Here is a 22,088-nt window from a genome sequence, read left to right as displayed (position 1 = left end):
ACAAAATTATTTTTAAAATGATATAAAATGCTGATGGTTTAGTCTTTACTATTTGGCCTTTGGGATTTAGGGTTTAGGGTTTATAAGTCCTTAGCAACTGCTTTCAATAAAGACTTATATAAATGTTCAAAAACACTTTTTAAACTATTATAGAATGCTTAGGGTTTAGGTTTTAGGGTTTTGGGTTTTGATTTTGGGTTTTAGGTTTAGGGTTTAGGGTTACGTTTTAGGGTTTATAACACTTTAGTAAATGATTTTAATAAATGCTTAAATAAAAGTCATAAAACAACTTTTAAAATGTTCTAAAATTCTTAGTATTTAGGGTTTAAGGTTTCAGGTTTCGGGTTTAGAGTTTAGGGTTTAGGGTTTACAACACTTGAGTAAATTATTTTCATAAACACTTAAATAAAAGTTACAGATTTCTTTTTAAAATGTTAAAAAATGCGTAGTTTTTATGGTTTAGAGTTAAGGGTTTGAGGTTTATTGTTTGAGGTTTAGGGTTTAGGGTTTAAGGTTTTGAATTTAGGGTTTATAACACTTTTGTAAAAGATTTTAATAAACACTTAAATGAAATTTACAAAATGGTATTTTAATGTTATAAAATGCTTAGAATTTATGGTTTAGGGTTTTGGTTTTTGGGTTTAGAGTTTAGGGTTTGGGGTTTAGAGTTTAGGGTTTGGGTTTTAGGGTGTAGGGTTTAGGGTTTGGGGTTTAGGGTTTAGATTTTAGGGTTTAGGGTTTAAGGTTTAGGTTTTAGGGTTTATAACACTTTAGTAAATTCTTTTAATAATCACTTAAATAAAAGTTGCAAAACACTTTTTAAAATGTTATAAAATGATTAGGGTATAGGGTTTAGGCTATACGGTTTAGGGTTTAGGGTTTATGGTTTACAAACCTTTAGTAAATTCTCTTAATAAACACTTAAATAAAAGTTACAAAATCGTTTTTAAAATGCTATAAAATGTGGAGGGTTTAGGGTTTGGGTTCTAGGGTTTAGGGTTTAGGGTTTGGGTTTTAGGGTTTAGAGTTTAGGGTTTAGGGTATAGGGATTATAACACTTTAGTAAATGCTTTTAATAAACAATTAAATAAAAGTTACAAAACATTTTTAAAATGTTATGAAATACTTAGGGTTTAGGGTTTACAGTTTAGAGTTTAGGGTTAGCGGTTTGTGGTTTAGAGTCTAGGGTTTAGGGTTTATATCACTTCAGTAAAAATTTTTAGTAAACACTTCAATAAAAGTTACGAAATGTTTTTAAAATTGTTATAAAATGCTTAGGGTTTAGGGCTTATAATCTAGGGCTTAGCATCTAGGGTTTGGCCTTTAGGGTAAATCATTTGTAGGTTAGGATTTAGGGATTAGGGTTTATGATTTAGGGTTTATAACACTTTATAAAATGCTTAGAGTTTAAGTTTTAAGATTTTCGGTTTAGGCTTTAGTGTTTTGGGTTTAGGGTTCATGGTTTCAGGTTTATAACACCTTAGTAATTGTTTTAATAAACACCTTTTAAAATGTTATAAAATGCTTAGGGTTTAGTGTTTAGGATTTGGGGTTTAGGGTTTATGGTTTAGGGTTTGGGGTTTAGGATTAAGGGTTTAGGGATGAACCACCCCACCTTAAGGGGGCATAATCTGCTACATATTACACATAATAAACACATCTCATGTAGCCTCGAGGAGTTATGAAGAAAAATAAATAAAAGGAAAAAGTTTTATGAAGAAGGGTGGAAAAACAAAGGTTTGGGTATCTCATGTACCACAACTTTCTCCCTCCCACACTCACATACTGAGGTGTGGTCTTCCCTTATTATAGATACTCATAAAATTCTTAGGGTTTATGGTTTAGGGATTAGGTTTTGGGGTTTAGGGTTTAGGGTTCAGGATTTAGGGTTTATAACATTTTAGTAAATTCTTTTAATAAGCACTTAAATAAAAACTGCAAATAGTTTTTAAAATGTTATAAAATTCTTAGACTTTAGCATTTATGGTTTAAGGTTTATAACACTTTAGTAAATGTTTTCAATATCCACTTAAATAGAAGCTAGAAAAAAACTCTAAGAAAAATCTAGGGTTTATAAGACTTTAGCAACTCCTTTCAATAAAGACTTATATAAAAGTTCAAAAACACTTTTTAAACTGTTATAGAATGCTTAGGGTTTAGGTTTTAGGGTTTTCGGTTTCAATTTTTGGTTTTAGGTTTAGGGTTTAGGGTTACGTTTTAGGGTTTATAACACTTTAGTAAATGATTTTAATAAATTCTTAAATAAAGGTCATAAAACAACTCTTAAAATGTTATAAAATGCTTAGTATTTAACGTTTAGGCGTTAGGGTTTATGGTTTCAAGTTTCGGGTTTAGAGTTTAGGGTTTAGGGTTTTTAACACTTAAGTAAATTCTTTTCACAAACACTTAAATAAAAGTTACAGATTGCTTTTTAAAATGTTATAAAATGCTTAGTGTTTATGGTTTAGAGTTAAGGGTTTGAGGTTTATTGTTTTAGGTTTAGGTTTTAGGGTTTTGAATTTAGGGTTTATAAAAATTTAGTAAAAGCTTTTAATGAAAACTTAAATGAAATTTACAAAATGGTCTTTTAAATGTTATAAAATGCTTAGAATTTATGGTTTAGGGTTTAGGGTTTGGGGTTTAGAGTTTAGGGTTTGGGTTTTAGGGTGGAGGGTTTAGAGTTTGGGGTTTAAGGTTTAGGGTTTAGGGTTTAAGGTTTAGGTTTTAGGGTTTATAACACTTTAGTAAATGCTTTAAATAAACACTTAAATAAAAGCTACAAAACACTTTTTAAAATGTTATAAAATGATTAGGGTATAGGGTTTAGGCTATAGGGTTTAGGGTTTAGGGTTTATGGTCTATAAACCTTTAGTAAATTCTTTTAATAAACACTTAAATAGAACTTACAAAACCATTTTTAAAATTCTATAAAATGTTGAGGGTTTAGGGTTTGTGTTTTAGGGTTTAGGGTTTAGGGTTTGAAGTCTAGGGTTAGGGTTTAGAGTTTAGGGTTTAGGGATTATAACACTTTAGTAAATGCTTTTAATAAACATTTAAATAAAATTTCCAAAAAACTTTTTTAAATGTTATGAAATACTTAGGGTTTAGGGTTTAGAGTTTAGAGTTTAGGGTTAGGGGTTTATGGTTTAGAGTCTAGGGTTTAGGGTTTATATCACTTTAGTAAACGTTTTTAGTAAACACTTAAATAAAAGTTACAAAATGTTTTTAAAATTGTTATAAAATTCTTAGGGTTTAGGGTTTAGGGCTTAGAATTTAGGGTTTAGCATCTAGGGTTTGGGGTTTAGGGTTAAGCATTTGTGGGTTAGGATTTAGGGATTAGGGTTTATGATTTAGGGTTTATAACACTTTATAAAATGCTTAGATTTTACATTTTAAGATTTTTGGTTTAGGATTTAGTGTTTGGGGTTTAGGGTTCATGGTTTCGGGTTTATAACACCTTAGTAATTGTTTTAATAAACACCTTTTAAAATTTTATAAAATGTTTACGGTTTAGTGTTTAGGGTTTGGGGTTTAGGGTTAAGGGTTTATGGTTTAGGGTGTAGGGATGAACCACCCCACCTTAAGGGGGTATCCTCTGCTACATATTACACATAATGAATGCATCCCATGTAGCCTCGAGGATTAATGAAGAAAAATAAATAAAAGGAAAAAGGTTTATAAAGAAGGGTGGAAAAACAAAGGTTGGGGTATCTCATGTACCACAATTTTCTCCCTCCCAGACTCACTAACCCAGGTGCGGTCTTCCCTTATTATAGATACTCATAAAATTCTTAGGGTTTATGGTTTAGGGATTAGGGTTTGGGGTTTAGGGTTTAGGGTTTAGGATTAAGGGTTTATAACATTTTAGTAAATTCTTGTAATAAGCACTTAAATAAAAACTGCAAATAGTTTTTAAAATGTTATAATATTCTTAGAATTTAGCATTTAGGGTTTAAGGTTTATAACACTTTAGTAAATGTTTTCAATATCCACTTAAATAAAGGCTACAAAAAAGCTCTAAGAAAAATCTACGGTTTATAAGACTTTAGTAAATACTCTTAATAAACACTTAAATAAAAGTTAGAAAATTTTTTAAGATGTTATAAAACACTTAGGGTTTAGAGTTTTGGGTTTATTGTTTGGGGTTTGGTGTTTAGAGTTTAGGGTTTAGGGTTTATAACACTTTAGTAAACAATTTTAATAAACACTTAAATAGAAGCTACAATATGTTTTTGAAAATGTTTGAAAATTATTAGGGTTTAGCTTTTAGGGTTTAGGGTTTAGGGTTTAAGGTGTAAGGCTTGGGCTTTGGGTTTACGTTTAGGGTTTAGTGTTTAGGGTTAACATTTTAGTAAATTATTTTAATAAACACTTAGATAAAAGTCACCAAACAATTTTTAAAATGTTATAAAACGGTTAGGGTCTAGGGTTTATGGTTTATGGTTTAGGGTTTGGGATTTGGGGTTTAGGTTTTAGGCTTTACATTTTGGGGTTTAGTGTTTGTATTTTTGTGTTTATGGTTTAGGGTTTTGTTTTTATGGTTTAGGGTTTATAACACTCTAGTAAATTCTTTTAATAAACACTTAAATAAAAGTTACAAAATTCTTTTTTAACTGTTATAAAATTATTAGGGTTTATGGTTTAGTGTTTAGAGCTTGGGGTTTAGAGTTTAGGGTTTAGATTTTGGAGTTTAGATTTTAGGGTGTACTGTTTAAGGTTTAGAACAACTTAGTAAATTCTTTTAGTAAACTCTTAAATAAAAGTTACAAAATGTGTTTGAAAATGTTATAAAATGCTTAGGGTTTAGGATTTAGTTTATAGGGTTTATTGTTTATTGTTTAGGGTTTAGGGTTCAGTGTTTATAAAAATTTATTGAGTGTCTCTAATAAATAGTTAAAAAAGGTTACAAAACACTTTTTAAAATGTTAATAAATGATTAGGGTTTTAAGGTTTAGGTTTTATGTTTCATAACACCTTAGTAAATTATTTTAATAAACACTTAAATAATAGTTACAAAATTATTTTTAATAGATCATAAAATGCTTAGGTTTTAGGGCTTAGGTTTTGGGGTTTGGGGTTTAGGGTTGAGACTTTAGGTTTTAGGGTTTAGGGTTTATAACACTTTACTAAATTATTTTCATAAACACTTAAATAAAAGTTACAAAACTCTTGTTAAAATGTTATAAAATTCTTAGGGTTTAGGGATAGGATTTGTGGTTTAGTGCTTGGGAATTATAACACTTTGATAGATTCTTCTAATAAGAACATAAAAAAAAGTTACAAAACGCTTGTTAAAATATTATAAAATTCTTAGAATTTAGAGTTTAGGATTTAAAATTCTATAAAATGCTCATGGTTTAGGGTTTAGGGTTTCTAACACTTTAGTAAATGCTTTTAATAAACACTTTAAAAAAAGTAAGAAAATGCTTGTTAAAATGTTATAAAATATTCAGGGTTTAGAGTTTAGGCTTTTGGGTTTAGGGTTTTGGTTTTAAAATGTTATAAAATGCTTATGGTTTGGGATTTAGGGTTTATAACATTTTAGTAAATGCTTTTCATAAACACTACATAAAATGTTACAAGAAGCTTGTTCAAATGTCATTGAATACTTAGGGTTTATATTTGGGGTTTAAAATGTTATAAAATGCTTAGTGTTTAGTGTTTAGGGTTTAGGGTTTAGGTCTTATAACACTTCAACAAATTCTTTTAATAAACACTTAAAGAAAGGTTGCAAAACACTTTTTAAAATGTTATAAAATTCTCAGGGTTTAGGGACTAAAATGTTATAAAATGATAGGGTTTAAAGTTTAGGGTTTAGGGTTTATAAAAATTTAGTAAATATTTTTAATAAGCACTTAGAAAAAAGTTACAAAACTCTTGCTAAAAAGTTATAAAATGCTTAGGGTTTAGGTTTGAGGGTCACTTTAGTAAATTCTTTTAATGTTTAGGGTTTAGGGTTTAGGTTGGGGGTGTGGATATTATGGTTTATGGTTTTTTAACGTTTAGGGCTGATGGTTTTTTATGGTTTAGGGTTTTTTATGGCTTATGGTTTTTAAGGCTTTTTAGGGTTTATGATTTGGGGTTTAAGGTTAAGCGTTTGGGGATTAGGGGCTTAGGGTTTATAACACTTTAGTAAATGGTTTTAGTAAACACTTAAATAAAAGTTACAGAACACTTTTTAAAATGCTATAAAATCCTTAGGTTTTAGGGTTGGGGTTTAGGGCTTAGGGTTTAGGGTTTAGGTTTTGGAGTTTACGGTTTAGAGTTTATAAGACCTTTTTAAATGCTTTGAAGGTCTAGGCTTTAGGGTTTAGGGTTTATAAGACCTTACTAAATGATTTTAGGGTTTATCCTTTAGGCTTTAGGCATTAGGATATAGGGTTTGGGGTTTGGGGTTTAGGGTTTAGGTTTTATAACACTTTAGTAAATTCTTTTAATAAACACTTAAATAAAATTTACAGAATGATTTCTAAAATGTTATAAAATTCTTAGTGTTTAGGGTTTACCATTTGGTGTTTACAGTTTTGGATTTAGGGTTTTAGTTTTAGAGTTTAGGTTTTAGGGTTTCAAGTGTAGTTTTTGGGGCTTAGCATTTAGGTTTTATATCACTTTAGTAAATTATTTTAATAAACATTTAAATAAAAGCTACAAAATTATTTTTAAAATTTTATAAAATAATTAAGGTTTACGGTTTAGGGCTTAGGTTTTAGGGTTTATAAGACTTTAGTAAATGATTTTAATCAAGGCTTAAATAAAAGTTACAAAATTCTTTTTAAAATGATATAAAATGCTTAGAGTTTATTGTTTATGGTTTGGCCTTTGGGATTTAGGGTTTAGGGTTTATAAGACCTTAGTAAATGCTCTTAATAAATTATTAAATAAAAATTCCAAAATTCTTTTTAAACTGTTATAAAATACTTAGGGTTTGGGGTTTTGGGTTTTGATTTTAGGTTTTAGGTTTAGGGTTTAGGGTTTAGTTTTAGGGTTAACACCTTAGTAAATTCTTTTAATAACACTTAAATAAAAGTTACAAAATGGTTTTTAAAATGTTATGAAATGATTATGATTTAGGGTTTAGGGTTTAGGGTTTAGTATTTTGAGCTTATAATTTAGGGTTTAGGGTTTATAACACTTGATTAAATTCTCTTAATAAACACTTAAATAAAAGTTACGCACCACTTTTTAAAATGTTATAAAATTCTTAGTGTTTATTGTTTAGAGTTAAGGGTTTGAGGTTTATTGTTTCGGGTTTAGGGTTTAGGTTTTTGAATTTAGGGTTTATAACACTTTCGTAAAAGATTTTAATAACCACTTAAATAAAATTTAAGAAATGATTTTTATAATGTCATAAAATGCTTAGCATTTACAGTTTAGGGTTTAGGGTTTCACGTTTGTGGTTTAAGGTGTAGGGTTTAGGGTTTAGGGTTTAGGGTTTAGGGTTTATGATAGAGTGTTTAAGGTTTATAAAATGCTTATGGTTTAGGTTTTAGGTTTTAGTTTTTAAGGTTTAGGTTTTAAGGTTTATAGAACTTTAGTAAATTCTGTTAATAGACACTTATATAAAAGTTACAAAACACTTTTTAAAATGTTATAAAATGATTAGGGTATAACGTTTAGGCTATAGGGTTTAGGGTTTATGGTTTATGGTTTATAATAGTTTAGCAAATTATTTTAATAAACACTTAAATAAAAGTTACAAAACCGTTTTTAAAATGTTATAAAATGTTGAGAGTTTAGGGTTCGGGTTTTAGGGTTTAGGGTTTATGGTTTTAAGTCTAGGGTTTAGGGTTTAGATTTTAGGGTTTAGGGGTTATAACACTTCAGTAAATTATTTTAATAAGCATATAAATATAAGTTAAAAAACACATTTTAAAATGTTATAAAATACTTATGGTTTAGGGTTTAGGGTTTACAGTTTAGGGTTTAGGGTTATGGGTTTATGGTTTAGAGTTTAAGGTTTAGGGTTTATAGAATTTTAGTAAATGTTTTTAATAAAAACTTAAATAACAGTTACAAAACATTTTTAAATTTGTTATAAAATGCTCAGGTTTTAGGGTTTAAGGTTTAGAATTTATGGTTTAGGATTTAGGGTTTGTGGTTTGGGGTTTAAAGTTTAGGGATAAGCGTTTGTGGTTTAGGATTTAGGGATTAGGGTTTAGGGTTTAGGGTTTATAACACTTTATAAAATGGTTAGGGTTTAAGTTTTAAGATTTTCAATTTAGAGTTTAGGGTTCATGGTTTTATGTTTATAACACCTTAGTAATTGTTTTAATAAACACTTAAATAAAACTTACAAAAGACTTTTTAAAATGTTATAAAATGCTTAGGGTTTAGTGTTTAGGATTTCGGGTTTAGGGTTTATGATTTAGGGTATGGGGTTTAGGGTTAAGGGTTTATGGTTTAGTGATTAGTGTTTGAGGTTTAGGGTTTAGGACTTAGGGTTTATAACATTTTAGTAAATTTTTTAATAAGAACTTAAATAAAAGTTACAAATAGCTTTTAAAATGTTATAAAATTCTTAGGCTTTAGCATTTAGGGTTTAGGGTTTATAACACTTTAGTAAATGTTTTTAATATACACTTAAATAAAAGTTACAAAACACTCTTTAAAATGTTATAACTTAGTTAGGTTTTAGGTTTTAGGGTTTAGGTTTTAGGGATTATGGTTTAGAATTTATAACACTTTAGTAACTTGTTTTAATAAACATGTAAAAAAAGTTACAAAACACTTTTTAAAATGTTATGAACTGCTTAGGGTTTATGTTTTAGGGTATAAGGTATAGGGTTTAGGCTTTAGGATTTAATATTTATAACACTTTAGTAAATTGTTTTAATAAACACTTAAATAAAAGTTACAAAACACTTTTTGAAATGTTATAAAAGGATTAGGGTTTGGCATTTAGGGTTTAGGTTTTTGATTTTAGGGTTTATAACACCTTAGAAATTATTTTCATAAAAACTTAAGTAAAAGTTGCAAAACTCTTTTTAGAATGCTATAAAACTCTTAGGGTTTAGGGTTTATAAGACTCTAGTAAATTTTTATAATAAACATTGTTATAGACATTTTTGTGCCTTACAGCTCTAAGCATGAAATGTCCATAAACCAAGGGATCCTAAGTCGCTAAAAGTGTTGTCCAGAAACTGCTCAGAATCAGTCAAATTAGGATCATTTCAGTTGCTCCACTGGCTAGCTGCATTGCATAGCACCCAAATACACTAGTTAGGTGCGTTGCAACGCACCTAAATGCACTACCAGGGTGCGTTGAGCGCGAATGACAAATGGCAGTGCCATTCCGCGAGGTGGAAAGACAATGGAAGCTTCCAGAATCTTCTCCAATGATACTTGCCTCACTGAGTTGGACAAAGGATGAGTAAGAGGCTCTTAGTCTCCAAGTGGAAGCAAGAACTGATAGAGAGAAGCCACTAGTCAAATCATAATCTGACTCATCCTCCTTGCATACATCTATATATGGATCCCTCATCCCAGAGATCCAGAGGCTGGAATTTTGTACATTGCAAAGAATTGTTGTTGGTTTTGAGATAGATATCAGAGTATTGGGTGATTTATGCTTTGTTGGAGGTGAAGAGGGGCTTCTTTGCTGGGAGGTTGATGGTGGATTAGGAATCATCGGTTGTAACTCCTCCTGGATCTTCTTGTTATATCAATAAAACTATTTGATTTTCTCCTACATGCTTGTGTATTATTGATGTTTGTTACATTTGTATGTTTAGCTTAAATCTGATCCTAACCTATTTATGAATATAAATCCATGTCTTTGTGTAGTTTTCTTCTTCTGTGATCTTACAGGAACTTGGTGAAGCTGGGAAACTAAAGGAGCAGGTAGCTAGAAGCTGTCAAAGAGGAGAGGGATTGGATCAAAGGACTAGCACAAGGCACAGGTTGGTGCATCCTATTCCTCTTCGTTTATAGTTCATAAAGAAGAATATGAAAGTAGTTTTCTCTGTTTGTTTCTAAGGTCACTGTCACACCTTAGTGGGATAGGGTCATTCTGAATAGACACTTTTCTCGTTAACAAAATGGCGACTCCGCCGGGGACGATTTTCTAGTTAGTTTGTTTGTGTTTCTCTTGTTGTTTGTTTCATAAACTTAGAAGTAGCAATCGAACTGCATTTGCCATTAACAAATGCAAAGTAGACATCTACTGCTTCAATCCATTCACTGGATCTGTTTATGATTTGAACAGTTGTTTCACAAATGATCCGATTGCCCTTTGTGATAGCTCTTAGACCTTCTTTAAATCTACCCTCTGATTGTGCATTACTGATTGCTTTTACTCGGCCAAAAACCATAGATTAAACTGCAAACCGTGACCCAGAACCTGGATAGAATTCTCGTTTCTGCCCCAGCGTAGGCTCTGTGAGGAGGTTTTTCATTTCAACGCACTTCCCGAGAGGGCTACCTGCACTGCAATGCAGTTTCTCTATGTAACAGGTGCGTTGATCAGCCTAGCCTTGGGCAGCTGAGGTTCTTTGCTTCATTTTTTCAGTTTTGTCTCTGATTTTTTGCAGCCTGTGATCAGTGTATGTGTCTGTTTAAAAACACCTTTTCTTTGCCATAATTCTGCCTCCTTTGTACAAAAATACTGTAGATGTTTTTGTGTGTTTGTGGCATCATTTACAATTTTCCATTGCAAGAGTAGAATAGTCATATTGTCGTCCTTTGATTTAGATCTGTCGAAAGTGTCGATTTTGATCATAGGAGAAAGTTTATTTTCTGTTGAAAATCGATTATGCTTTTACTTTTGCCTTTGGTTTGAATTTTTGACTTTCTAGTGTCGAAACGAGTATTTATTTCAAAATCATAAAGTTTCGTAATCATCTCTACCTTTTGATTTCGAAAAGAAGCTTGTTTGTGTTTGTCACTTGAAAGCAAATTCAAATTTGTACATCAACTTTCTTTTTAGGCATCAATATTAACAAAGTGAAAACAAATACATGCACATGTGCATTTGCATATTGACACTCTGTATGGTTTGATTTAGGAAATTGCATTTACAGTGTGCTCTTTGCTCTTTGTGAAAAGATTGTGTCTTTCTTTTCCCCTTGTAGCTAGGATTTTCATTGCTGAAAAGAGATAAAAGTTTGCTTATCATCTTTAGATTGCATTTTAGGAAATACATCTACATCTCGTGGTGAACCCAAAAGGAAAACTTCATAAGAAAGATCAACTTAAAATAAATTCAATGAATCTAACAACGCTTTGGAACTTAACGCACAACATTTAGAGGTCTAGGCTAGAGATGTGTTCTGGCGTCGTAAAGCCTGGTAACTGTTGTCCTCACTGATGGTTGGGTGATTCCTCCACTTTGATACGATAAGTGCATGTACGGACTTGTGCTCCCACGTACCGTCGAGTATATATTGGGAGACCCCTATAGGCTTAAATACTTTATCCATAGGAAGCTGTGCCTGCCGCCCTATCGATCGCAATGCACTGAACACAGCATTCGGGAAGATTGACTGCCTGTACCGTAAAAAGTATTTTGCAGTTTTGTGATTGGTTTGGTACTCCCTCTACCTAGATCTCCAGAGCAGTCCCTTTCGTTCCTTTTCAGACTCCTTAACGGAAAAGGTCCATCTGAGCACTTGTCACTTCAGGTTCATTAAAAATCAAAGGAGACTAGAGTCATCTTTTGTTTTTTCTCGACTCTTAAAAACTGAAAAAACAAGTTGTGTCAAAAGCGTCTAAAATTCATTTAATTCTGAAACATACTTCCCCTTTTTATTTTAGTTGATCGAGTAATCCGCAATCGTGGAAGAAAGTCAACTGAAACCCCGTCATTCACGGAGGCTTACGAGTCAACCGTCTTTGTCTCCGCAATCGAAACCAGTACGGACAAAGCAAACTCGTTTAACCGGTTCCAAATCTCATATTAAAGTTAGAACAAGTGTTCCAACGACATCAGAGACTCCGGTTACTCCAAAAATTTCTGGAATCCCTGCCTCTACAGAAGAAGTTCAACAGCCACAGAGCGACAATGATATTGATCCTAGTCTGAGAGTAAACACTTGTGTTACCGAACCAGTTCCATCTACAACCGGTTCGAAGAGTCTTGCTCTTCAAACATCTGTCGATGTCGATTCCACACCTTCTTCGGCACCAGAAATATTTTACGGACCTGATGGTCTTCCCCTTCCACCTGGTCTGATTGCAATTGAAGAAATTGTAGAAGATCCTCAAACAAGTACTCCAACGCACTTTGGAGTCAGGATCACTCTATATCCTTCTTCATCAGAAGTTAGTCTACCACCAGCGGAAGCTCCTGTAGAATCGCTAGGTAATATTTTGGATATACTACAAATGTTTGAACAACCATCAACATCTAGGACTGTGTAATCTGACACAGCGACATCAGAACTCCCTGCTGTCACTCCGACAATGTTCGCCGGCATACCATTTATCCCGACTAGCTCTCAACCGCTAGAAGGAGCCCACTCAGGGGCTATTTCGACAGTCTGGTCCGTTCCTTTTTCTTCATCTAGAATAATATCCGGAAACTCTTATGTTGAGTCTCAAAAAATTGATCCATTTGGAGGTCAATTTGGGCAGTCCGGTCCCCAAGGGCAAACAATTCCCTTGAGTTCTGGATTACCACCGTATGGGAGGCAGTATGCCCTTTCATTATCCCCTCCAGGAGGATATCCATACAGGAGTTCACAACAATATTCAGGTTATACTGGAATTACCTCAAGTGGTTGGGTACCTATACTACCTCAACAACCATGAGTTGTGTATTCAACGCAACAATGTGTACCTATGTCGAACATCCCGACTACGCCAGCTATTGTGACGGTGTCGCAAGTTCAAGCACTGCCTGTTGTATGCCAACCTCAGGTTTCTCAGGTTGTAATGCAACAACCCCTTAACCCTGTAACTCAACCACAATCTCCGACTAGTGGGGCGACACAGGTCCACACGGGTACAATCACCCCTCATCTTGGTCCAACGGTTATTATAGCGCAACAACACATGGCTTCACAACCATGGTTGGTGCAATACCAACAACCACAATTCCAACAAGTATACCAAGGTTCTGAGTAGCAAATCTTTACGAACAGTGGACAGCCGTACATTCAAAACGGTCAAAATCAACCATTTTACAATGGTCATGTCTACCAAACTTCTCAGTCATACCAGCATCAAATGCATTATGCTCGCATGCAAAGACCAACTGCTCAGGCAATCCCATCTTACGCTGGGTATGCTTCACCTAATCTAAATCAGCAGTTACCATTCGTGGCAACTTTAGAGTTACCTAATTTAAACCGGTTAACAAATGATCCAATTGCTTATGCCCCTTGGTGGCCAGTGATTCCACACAAACTTCCATCAGATATTCCTAAATTTAATGGAAATCCATGTGAAGATCCATCGAATCACTTGATGACATTTCATCTATGGTGTTCATCAAACACCCTAAATGATGATTTGATAAGACTTCGCCTCTTTCAGAGGATGTTAACGGGTCCAACGACAAAATGGTACATTGAATTGCCTAGAGCTTCGTTCGACAACTTCAGTACCTTAGCCACGACCTTTTTAACCCATTTTCAATTACCGATAAGGTACGAAATGGAAACATAACTTCTTACCAACTTCAAACAGACAACGGCCACTCACATATCTGATCATATACATGAGTGGCGATGTCGTCGTAGGGTGGTAAAAATGTATGTCCCTGATCAGCTCTTAGCTAAACGGTTTATCAAGTCATTACTACCTTCCATCACGGAAGATGTGGCAAAAGGGGGAGTCGTCACTGAAGAGCAAGTTATTGCTCGTGCACAATATCTAGACTTCATCTATACTAAGTCTGGCATGCTCTACGACAAAATACCTGACGCCCCTAGACTGGAATTCTCAATTCCTCCTCCTCCTAGATCAAACAATGACTCTCATGTCGGTGATGGTGTGATTGGCGCAACAGACACGAAATCGACAAAGGCTACATCTAAAAAGGCTCGTAAGATTTCCAGTCAAAATGCAAATGAGGAACTTCTTGCCTTGGAAGTAAATGCCGTGTCGACCGACAAGGGAAAAAAACTGAAGCAACCAGGGGGCAAGAAGAAAAAGAAAGGGAGAAAAAAGAAGCAGGATGAGTCATCTCCTGAAAAACCTTCTACAAACCCTTCTGGGCAAAGGAAACCCCCTGCGGGGTGTCATATATGCGATGAGGATCATTGGACGAGATTGTCCACATAAAGCTGAAGTTAAGAAACTCTCTACGAGTTCAAAAAGCTCAGCAGTATTGACTGATCCGTTTCCAAACCTAGGAACCAAACTGGTTGCTAATAAAAATGCTTCCCGATCCCAAGTTCTTATGTTATCTATCTCAAAGCAGCAAAATGATGCTTTGACAAGGAATAAAGATTACAGGAATCTGCAGTTGTCGAATAACAAGGCTAATGAACAACCTCGTAGTTCGACAACAACTTTGACTGAAGTTGTGCCACCCATCATTCCTGAACCAATGATAAAGTCGCCAAAGGGAGTAGTACACAAATCGACATTTAATCCTCGTGAAAAAGTAGCACAGAATTATAATATAGTAGAGGACCTGGCCCAATCGTCGTCCGCTATGTCGACACTTGAGGTACCGCAAAATTTCCCCTCCCAAAAGCAAGCTTTATTATCAGCAATAGGTGGGATTGGCCCAATGGATTCCAATCTTGTGGCCTTTGATCATAAAGGATATGACCCTCAATTACCAGATCAACTAGCTTTCCTTATTCAAGTGAAAGCCCTCAACAAAATTGTTCATCGAACAATTATTGATGAGGGGGCATCCACATGTATTATGTCGATGAGTTGCTGGAAAAATTTAGGCTCACCGCCCTTGTCGCAATCTTCAACAATGTTAAAAGCATTTGATGGACGATCATACACTCCATACGGGATTTTAAGTAACTTGAAAGTTGAACTAGGGGGCAAAACAGTAGAAATTGATGTTGAAGTAATCGACGGAAACCTCGATTACAACATCCTACTGGGAAGGCCCTGGATATATTCCATGGCCGCAGTTGTGTCGACCTACTTCAGGAAGATTGCATTTCCCTTCCAAGGAGGAATTACAATCGTCGACCAACAAACATTTCTCCCCAACAGTGCACAAGTTACGGGAAGCATTCCAATGATCCATGGAAGCAACCATTCGCTTCAAAATATTGGAGTAGGCCTCCTAAAAGACCCTGCCTTAATGGGTACTTTTTCCCTACCGCCTCCGAGTAATTTGGCAGAAGTGGCCACAGTGGAAACCTACAATATGAAATCTTCTATATCTAATGGATTCGGAAGATTCCTGAACATTTTGTCAGCATGGATCATCGCCATTTTAGAAATATTGTAGCAATAAATTTTCTTGGCTTGGGGGGCAAACCCAAATCAACGCTCATCGAGTGTTTGGATAGATAGGTCTATGGAATATGGTACCTCTTTGGATCCTTGGTTGCATGTATATTCTACAGACGAAGGAATCATTCAAACAATGGTAATTGACGGGGCACCATGGAATGATTCCCACCATCGTTCCCTTCTCCCGAATTGTGGAGAAGATACTCAAGATGACCTTTATCATCCTTCAGTTTTGATTTTCTATCAAATACTGTAAATGCAGTGGATTATGAGGATAGTTCTTTTACTGTGTCAACCTCATTAAAAAATGAAACAAATCCCCTTTCCAAGTCTCAAAGGAAAACCTTCATTCCAACCACCGAGTTGAATGCAATGAAGCTTGGGGGGCATGCACCTCGATTTGAGTTATTGTGCTGGGGGCATGCAAACTTATCGAGTAGTTTTAGCACATAGTTCAAGCTCGTTAGAAAATGAGCAAATGTTTCCACCCGCGTTTAAGCTCATTAAAAAATGAACTATTCCCCGGTAAATAACCACAGTGAATGTAGTACTTCAGCCATTAAAGCCTTGGTTGTGTTTTGCACCATCACCTCCACTTTTTCATTGGCCGATCATTCACCTCCATTTGATTGTTTACCCATTTTGAGGAACAGCTGCGAAGAGTGATTTCACTAGCCATCCTTTTGACACTGCCGTGATTGGAAAATTCCAACCCTTACCTGGAATCAGCTGCTACCCATTTTATCACTCGTTCCTCAAAAGATGAGTCTTCTTTAAGCTCTTTTCAACTGACTCGTAAAATATGAAAATATTTCCGAGTTTTGGCCTTCCATCTCGTTAAAGTGACGGGAAGTGCTATCCCTCCTCTAGATTTTAATCTTTTTGGACCTGAGGGATTATTGCACAAAAAGATCGAGCGCTTGTTTTGTTCGGCTCGTTAAAACTATCGAAAATTCATCCCTTCTTTATTGTTTTATACTTTTTTGGACTTAAGGGATTAGATGACGAAAAAGGAATTTCGAAGTTACCTTTACGTACCTTTTCAGACTCTCTAAAAATGAAAATGACCGAGTTATCTTTGTCGTTAAACTCGTTAAAAAGATTAATAGCGACAAACTTGTCTTTAGACGAGAACGAGTTTCACTATCGCTAGGCTCGTTAAAACATAGCGATGGGTTTGCCCGAAGGGAAACTTATAGAACAAGCATATGTTATCCTCCTCAAGCTTGACAAAAATAAAGAGGTACTGGTCAGTAATTACTGGGGAAAAATTGGGAAGAAAACTCAAAGAATCTTTATTGGTAGCAAGTCGCTCTTGAACATGACACTTCCACTCCGTGTCCGAGTCAGTTTGGGTTGTTTCATTTACCGGTCACATCACCATGGTCACGCCATACCATCCACATTTGGGGTAAATGCTACCAATCCATCACATAAGTGTCGCCGACATGTTCAAGAGAAGTCATCCAGAGAAGTCACCTGTGTCCCATCCACTACCATACGTTATACTTCATTCTTTCATGACCGCCATCCTGAACCATATATCATCAGATCGTTTTCACCTCCATCAAAATCATTTGCTCCGTTTCGTGTCATTGATGTGGGATTCATTAAGGCCCTCCTTTGATGGATCGCTTCTTGTTGACATCAGCTCATTATCCAAGAAGTTGATCTAGGAACACCCCATTCAGTACTTTGAAGCTTGCATGCCTCAATGGCAAGTTTCTTACTTCCAGCGACAAGTATACATCAATGAACTTCGACCGAAAGATTTTGCGTGGTGTTCGACGCCAAGTCCTTTATTCACACCACGTGAATTGTACTGCAGTACCTTGAGGGTCATCATCATTATCGGTGATTCCTCTCGCGCTTGTTAATAGTTTACATCATTGACTGGTAATCAAGCGATGTCTTTCCATGTTTGACTTCAAAACATTTCTCACATGGATCGACTTGTACTTCGAGTGAAGATCAGACGAGATTGAAGACCTTGGATCTAGTTTCATCCATCTGAGCTGCGATATATATTTAGGAAAATAAAGACATTGAAATGTACAGCATTGCAGCACAGATAATCATCCTACCAAAAGGATGATGGCTCTATCAGAATCATCAGTCTACCATCAGACGATTGTTTGTCCTATGTACATGAAAATGAATTTATACAGCTGAGCATGGGAATGCCCGCCTCAGCTAGATCATGAAAATAGTATGAAGATAATGTATTGTATTGTATCTTATTATAGGTCTCCTCCCAGCATTAAAAGAACTTCGGATCCTCCTAATAAAGCATTTCACCCGATAAACGGCCTCATACTTTAGGGGGCAACTGTTATAGACATTTTTGTGCCTTACAGCTCTAAGCATGAAATGTCAATAAACCACGGGATCCTAAGTCCCTAAAAGTGTTGTTCTGACCCCTAAAGGAACAAGGTCAACAAATTACAGCTTCTCCCAGAAGTTCTCCACCCGAAACTGCTCAGAATCAGTCAAATCGGGATCATTTCAGCTGCTCCACTGGCTAGCTACGTTGCATAGCACCCAAATACACTAGCTAGGTGCGTTGCAATGCACCTAAATGCACTACCAGGGTGCGTTGAACGGGAAATGACAAATGGCAGTGCCATTCGCGAGGTGGAAAGACAATGGAAGCTTCCAGAATCTTCTCCAATGACACTTGCCTCACTGAGTTGGACCAAGGATGAGTAAGAGGCTCTTAGTCTCCAAGTGGAAGCAAGAACTGACAGAGAGAAGCCACTAGTCAAATCATAAGCTGACTCATCCTCCTTGCATACATCTATATATGGATCCCTCATCCCAGAGATCCAGAGGCTGGAATTTTGTACATTGCAAAGAATTGTTGTTGGTTTTGAGATAGATATCAGAGTATTGGGTCATTTATGCTTTGTTGGAGGTGAAGAGGGGCTTCTTTGCTGGGAGGATGATGCTGGATCAAGAATCATCGGTTGTAACTCCTCCTGGATCTTCTTGTTATATCAATAAAACTATTTGAGTTTCTCCTACATGCTTGTGTATCATTGATGTTTGTTACATTTGTATGTTTAGCTTAAATCTGATCCTAAGCTATTTATGAATATAAATCCATGTCTTTGTGTAGTTTTCTTCTTCTGTGATCTTACAGGAACTTGGTTAAGCTGGGCAAGTAAGGGAGCAGGTAGCTGGAAGCTGTCAAAGAAGAGAGGGATTGGATCAAAGGACTAGCGCAAGACACAGGTTGGTTCATCCTATTCCTCTTCGTTTATAGTTCATAAAGAAGAATACAAAAGTAGTTTTCTCTGTTTGTTTCTAAGGTCACTGTCACATCTTAGTGGGATAGGGTTGTTCTGAATAGACACTTTTCCCGTTAACAAACACGTACATAAAAGTTAAAAGGCACTTTTTAAAATGTTTTAAATTGCTTAAGGTTTATCATTAAGATTCTACGGTTTATAAGACTTTAGTAAATCCTCTTAATAAACACTTAAATAAAAGTTAGAAATTTTTTAAGATGTTATAAAATGCTTATGTTTTAGGTTTTAGGGTTTATGGTCTCGAGTTTGGTGTTTAGAGCTTAGGTTTTAGAGTTTATAACACTTTAGTTAATGATTTTAACAAACACTTAAATAGAAGCTGCAATATGTTTTTTAAAATGTTATAAAATTATGAGGGTTTAGTTTTTAAGGATTAGGGTTTAGGGTTTAATGTTCACAGTTTGGGGTTTAGTGTTTAAGGTTTAGTGTTTAGGGTTTATGATTTAGTGTTTAGTGTTTGGGGTTTAGAGGTTAGCATTTAGGGTTTATAAGACTTTAGAAAATGCTTTTAATAAACACTTGAATAAAATTTTCAAATTACTTTTTGGTAAACTTAGGGTTTAGTGTTTAGGGTCTACAACATTTTTTGTAAATTTAAATAAAAGTTACCAAATAAAATTTTACCAAATAATTTTATAACATTTTAAAAATTGTCTTGTAACTTTTATTTTTGTAACAACTTTAAATCTATCAAACGAAAACTTGGGAATGTAAACTATCCAACAATATCAAAGCATTATTATAATGAAGTAAATGTTTTCATAGAGTGGTGGAAATATTAATCTAAGAATAGAGTAACTAGTGCCTCCATGACTAATCCCTACTTACATATATACACTCTATATGTTGGACCACCATTAGCTGGTCACTTACCTATGGAACATAGTCTTGAAGTCTTTCCCAATACATTACCACCATATACAGTTGTACACATGGAATAATGGGTTGGAATGGGACCTACAACTTCCCCTTGAGGGTTAGAAACACATAATAGGTTATCCAACTATCCATCACAAATATAAGAGAGGGAACACCAACATGACACTTGGTCTAGTTAGATACTCGATGTTGAGCATTGTGTGAAGTATTGTTTGTGTATCTAACATTATGTATAGTCCTCTATGATGCCACTATGGCTTGAGTTATCTAATTATTGATTGACAGACACTTTATTATAAGGATATTTTGTGATATGTTTGACATCACAGTAATAGAAAATGCTATTGGTGATTTGTGCACATCCTCAATAGTGGAGTACAAGTTGTACGATCCAAAGCAAAAAAGAGATAGATTAGTTTTGATGGTGTAGAGTTTCCTACCTATGATAGAGAATTAGACTAATTTAGGGATTTATATAATTCTTGACACTACAAGGAATCCCCAAATGCTAGAACATTGAGCCCATGATGCTAAGCATTCGAGATATTAATGATTTGGCCAGTGAACCTAGGATTTCCCTAGCATGATGTTGATATTATTTGATACAAATCACTTGATCCACCCAATAGATGATGATGGTCATCCTTAAGATTACAAGATAGGGCTTGTACATCACATTGGAGTGCCAACACTTGAGCTAGTTAATTCCACATCAACCCTTTTCCTCTTCTAAGGGTGTGTAGGGGAATTTTTGGTCATGATGTCTTCTCATGAAGATACCTTTGATGGCTTGTATGTGATAATATGGAGCACTCATTAGCCCTTACCTCACATCTTGAGGCCTTTTTGAGTTCATTTGAAAATTTAACTAAATATATGTGTGTATTTAGTGTAATTAAAATGACAAAATACTATTGACTTTTTTATAATTATTTATTTTATTTAAACTATTTAAATAAATTATAAAATAAAATAAAAGATAGAAAAAAGCATGGTATATGTTTAAAATAAATAAAGAAAAACAATATGATGACATTCTCATATATTCATTGATTATTGAAAAATATATATTAGTAATTATATAATCAAATTCCAAGAAAATAAGTATTTAGGAATTTAGAGACAAGAATAATAAATTATGATGGATTTGAATCTAAAACAATAAAATTACCTAAAATATTGGATAGGATATTAAAATAATGTTGTGTTGTTTCATAAATTTAGTGTTAAAAAGAAAATTAAATTCATATTATATAAATTTAATAATTTAAAATTATATATTTTTTGGTTTATAATTAAATTTTCAATAAGATAAGGTTAAAGATTATCTTAAATATAATTATTAAAATAAATCTTATTTTTGAAATATTAAAAACAAAATTATTATTCAATTGAGAAGTAAATGCAAATCTATATGGAGTACAATAAATTATTAGATTGAAGAAGAATAATACCCACAATCAATAAGGTATAAATAAAATGCCAATTTATATGGAGAGTATAATCACTTGTTTTATTGCCATGTACTGTGAATAAGTACTATCATGGAAATATAAATGATACGATTGTAAATCACTTGGAAAACTATGGGGGTGGCACTATTTTCCCGAGGAATGGACCAAGACATGGAGAATGACATTCGTTTTATCATTAATGTTGTAATAGATTAATATATTATATCTATTGTGGAATAATCCAATATCACTACTTCGATGATGTGAATTGGAATGCTCTCATAAATACTTTAAACTAAGAAGAAGTGTTTCCATAAGACAAATAATAGAAGCCATAACATTCATATACAATCTTAAGCAAAATAGAGGGTAAAAAAAATTGAATAAAGTATTATAGAATGTGACAAAATAAAGTATTATAGAGTGTCCTAAATGACATTCAAATTCACCTAGTTGTTATGTAATCACTAAAGGTTCGAACTATTTATAATTTTATCAGAACATCTGAAATGTAACTCCAACAAGTAGAAACATAACATTTTGAATGGAAATCTATGATGATATGACATGTGAAACACATGAAACCAATCACCTTTTTAAAGCTATGGTTATAATCCAGACTGGAAATTTACCCTTCATATTTTTTTTTATCAAATAGCTTCTCTTAGTTCTTAAAAATACCATAACAATTTTTATTGAGGTCTTCTTCTCCCCTGACCTCATTCCTACCAAATTTATTAACTAGGAGAAAGATGCAAAAGATGATACCAAAGTGCCAAAATTTACATTGTGTCCATAAATTAAATGCATAAAGCATCAAAAACACACAAAGAATACATATGAAAATAACTTCCATCATGGATTGTGAGGGGGTTCCAGTTCCTATCCATAATTAAAAATGTTTGGGGGTCTAGGGACCCCATAAACATGCATCTCTAGGTGGTCAATATGACCCTCAATATGGTCTATTAACTTATTAGTCCATCTTTGGCTCATAATAAGTGAAGGCATCTTGTCAATAATTTCTTGTTTATTATGTTTTCAATTATTCATGAGTGTTATCACCTCATTC

The sequence above is a fragment of the Pinus tabuliformis genome, chromosome X (assembly GCF_031772625.1).
Source record: "Pinus tabuliformis cultivar Carrire ecotype Pingquan chromosome X, CPIR1, whole genome shotgun sequence".
In the NCBI taxonomy this organism is placed as follows: domain Eukaryota; kingdom Viridiplantae; phylum Streptophyta; class Pinopsida; order Pinales; family Pinaceae; genus Pinus; species Pinus tabuliformis.
The sequence above is the reverse complement of the archived record's forward strand: the minus strand, read 5'-3'. Positions refer to the sequence as shown.